Here is a 4,062-nt window from a genome sequence, read left to right as displayed (position 1 = left end):
CTTAAACGGAAAGGTGTGGCTTGAAATGGCAACCATGGTAAATAAAATGCAAAGGAGCAGTTTGGAGCAGAGCAAATCCTTCTTTCACACACTCAAACACACCTCCAAGTCACGTATCTTTCACCCCCCTGAACTTTCATGTGAGTTTTTATTGATTGAATCATAGAACTGGTTGAAAATCATACCCAGAATGAGGTTGCTTCAATACATGTAATATCTGAGCAACGATTATCAAGAATGTAAAGAAGGGATAACCCTTCACAGTCCATTGTTACAATCATATCATTATTTTGGTTATAATGGCTATCAGCCAAGCTCAAAAAAATCAGGAATTGGTGCACCATCATAACCTATCTATGATGCTAATCAGTTAATCAGTCACATCCAAACCATAAACCATACAGTTAAAGAACTATTATATGAAATGTTGTTCTGGGGTTTCTCCTGACTCCTTAGAGGTGATGGGGAGGAGAAAGGGGTAAAAGCCCTGTTGTGCTGACTCCTGCTAGCATATCTATTTTGTTGAATCTGGTCCAATGGGTCTAGAGTAAAACTTAGCTGAGTACCATCCCATTCATTCAAAGCACTATTATACTGCTTTTAGTAGTCATGGTTCCCTCCCCAAAGAATCCTGGGAACTTAATTTGTTGAGGGCAATGAAGCTTCAGTTCTCAGAATTCCCTGGGAAGAGAGATTGATTGACCTAACACTCTAGGAATTGTAACTGTGAAGAGAAAAGGGGTCTCCAACAACTATCAGTGCCCTCAACAAATTGCAGTTCTCAGGATTTTGGACCACCAGCCATAGCTGATGGAAGGCACTCTGTGCAACGAAGGGCACCTGAGCCTCAAGCAACTTCTAAGCTACATACCCGCTCCTTCAGAGGGAATATAACCCCATCATGAGCAGGCAACCTCTCATCCATCTGGTCTAGGGAACCACCGACTAACAGTACCTTAGCTTCAGTTGGTTGGCTGTCATCCAGTCCATTACCCAGGAAAGACAACAGTCCAGCACACCCACTGCCTCACCTGCAGATGTAAAGGAGAAGTAGGGCTTTACAGCATACTCCAAACCTCTGTATAAACCCTACTTAGTGGTTTCTTGTAGATGTTAAACAGCATAGCGGATTAAATCAAACTCTGAGGAACCTCAAGGAAGGCTCCACAGGGCCGAAAAAGACTCCCCAAGCATCAGCTTCTGGAAACATCCATCCAAGTAGGACTGGAACCACCAAAAGTGGTCCCATCCACCCCCAACCTAGACAGCCGCTTCATAAGTATACCATGGTTGATGGCATCAAATGCCACTGAGAGGTTGAAGAGAATTAACAGGGACACATTTTTTTTGTCTCTCTCCTGACAGAGGTCATCATACAGGGTGACAAAAGCAATTTCTGTACCCAAACCGAGTGTAAACCCCGATTGAAATGGAACTAGAAGATTAGTTTCCTTGAAAAACACCTGGATCTGGTTTGTGATCACCCGCTCAAGAACCTTGCCCAAGGAAGAGAGACTAGCAGCTGGTCGGAAGTTACAAGCAGGAAGGGATCACCCCCTCTCACAAGGAAGCATTAATCACCTCCCTGGCCCAGCCAACTGTCCCCTCCCTGCTAGTTTTTATTAGCCAAGTTGGGCAAGGGTCCAGAGCACACGTTGTCGCCTTAACTGATCAAAGCACCTTGTCCGCATCGTTGTCCCTTACTAACTGAAACTCATCCAACACAACAGGACTAAATAGTGCTCTGGACACCCCTTGAGACTTATCTGCTACTACAGTGGAGTCAAGATCCTAGTGGATGTAAGCAGTTTTGTCCTCGAAATGCTTTGCAAACAAGTCATAGCAAGCTACCGTCGGTTCTACCAAATCCTTCAGGCCAGATTGAAGGAAGAGGCCCTGCACTACCCAGAAAAGTTCTCCAATGGTTGCAATGGTGACAACAAAGTACAGTGGTACCTCAGGTTACATACACTTCAGGTTACAGACTCTGCTAACCCTGAAACAGTGCTTCAGGTTAAGAACTTTGCTTCAGGATAAGAACAGAAATCGCGCGGTGGCGGCAGCAGGAGGCCCCATTAGCTAAAGTGGCACCTCAGGTTAAGAAGAGTTTCAGGCTAAGAACGGACCTCCAGAACGAATTAAGTACTTAACCCGAGGTACCACTGTGTGCCTTCTTTGCTGCCTTCACTGCCACTAGGTAGGCTCAGTCATGAGCCCTCGCCAGTGTTTGATTGCATTCGACCGAATCTTTTCTCCACTCGCATTCCAGCTGTCTCCCAGCTTGTTTCATTGCCCTAGGCTCCTTTCCCCTCTTACCCTCTTAGATGTTCTGCTTTCTGTTCCACTGTTCAGACTCACGACAGTCTGAGCCTTGGAAAGCTTTGTGTGCTTTTTAAGGCTCTGGTCGGCAGCTTGCGTGCTGAACTGAGCTCACACATAGAACTGAAAGAGGATGTGGGAAGGACCAATGCTCTTCCTCTGGCCTCTTACATGCATTTCAGGGCTCAGGTCAGCAACTCAGGTTCCAATCATTGTATACACCCCTTTACACATTGCTGAGAAGCCCATAAGAAATATGTCCTCTAACATCATTCCCTTAGCACAGATACATTCCCTCTGATCCAGACTTTTTTTTTATGGAGGTGACAGCTTTGATGTGCAAATGGAGCTATCCCACTTGAAAAACCTATTCATTTGAATAGACAAAACAGAGCTGAGTTAAAATTAGGGCTGTACACAGCCCACCCTATCTGATTTGAGGCATGATCTGGTGCTTCAGAGCAAACCTGATCCCTCCCAGGATAACCTGGGACCAACCCAACCCAGATCTAGGCCCATAACTGAATTGGGGGCCTTGCACAGTATTTAATTGTGCTTTCAAACCTTCATTAAACAAGCAGTGGAGGGAGACAGGAATGCACGCAGGCCAGCTTCCTCCCTGCATCTCCTCCCCACCCTCAGTTCTCACCAGCTGAGTGACCCCCTCCTTTGCCAGCCCTAGACTGCCACAGATGGACCTGAACTGAGCCCAGTTGATCTGGGGCTACCTCAGCCCAATTGGCCCAATTTAGTTTTGGAGCTGGGATTCAGCTGGAGCCAACAAACAGCCCTAGTACGCGACACATGGCTTCATCTTCTCAAATCTGCTCCCTCTGTTAATGGTACAGCTTATATTTGCAAGGCTTTCATATGTGCAGCAGAATGGATCCAAAAAACTGGGTCCTATCATGGCCAGCCCTACCATCAGACAGCAAAAAAATTAAGCTATTATTGTTCTGTGTTTACTGTGTGGGAGGTTGGAAAATCTTTTTGCTTCAGGCACCGAAATAACTTGACTGGCTTTCTGAGGTAATATATACCAGCAATGGGGAACCCCTGCCACAGACACACCCCTTGCCAGTCTGGCTTGCACACTCTTTGCCTGGTTGCTGGAATATATCTTTGCTTCTCGCTTGCTAGATGGAGGTAGAGAAGTGTTTGTGTGTGTGTGGAAACTAAGCTACTGCACAAAGGAAAAAAATCACACTTAGCGCTCTGTCTACTTTTGCCTCTGGCCCCACATACCACTGCCATCTGGCCCCCAGTAGATAGCTCAGAAAGGAATATGGCCCTTTGGCTGAAACAGCTCCCACCCCCGCTGTACAACTTGAACTGTGAGGGAATGGTTTGCTGCTCCACTTCAGGCTGTAAAATGTCTTAGGCTGGCCTTGTATGAAGTTTCTCTCTCTCTCTCTCTGTGTGTGTGTGTGTGTGTGTGTGTGTGTGTGTGTGTGTGTGTCCCCACCGCCCAGGACGTACATGTGACTGAGGCAGGATGGGGGTAAGATCAAAGTGTCTCAAAAATATTTCAAAGTCCAGAAGTGACCGAAGTACCGGTAGCTCTTAATGGAAGTAAATCAGCAGCAAAATGTCTCTCTCTGGCAGTTTCTTTGAGTGCAAATGATGAAAAGGAACCCAAGCCTTCAGATGTTTAATGCCTGAGTCAGTTTTTCCATATACTGTACAGCTTTCCTCCCTGCTTATAATTTCCTCCACCTACCCATTTCTTGAATATTGACGTCC

This window comes from Podarcis muralis, chromosome 8 (genome assembly GCF_964188315.1).
Source record: "Podarcis muralis chromosome 8, rPodMur119.hap1.1, whole genome shotgun sequence".
NCBI lineage: Eukaryota > Metazoa > Chordata > Lepidosauria > Squamata > Lacertidae > Podarcis > Podarcis muralis.
This window is presented reverse-complemented; position numbering follows the sequence as displayed.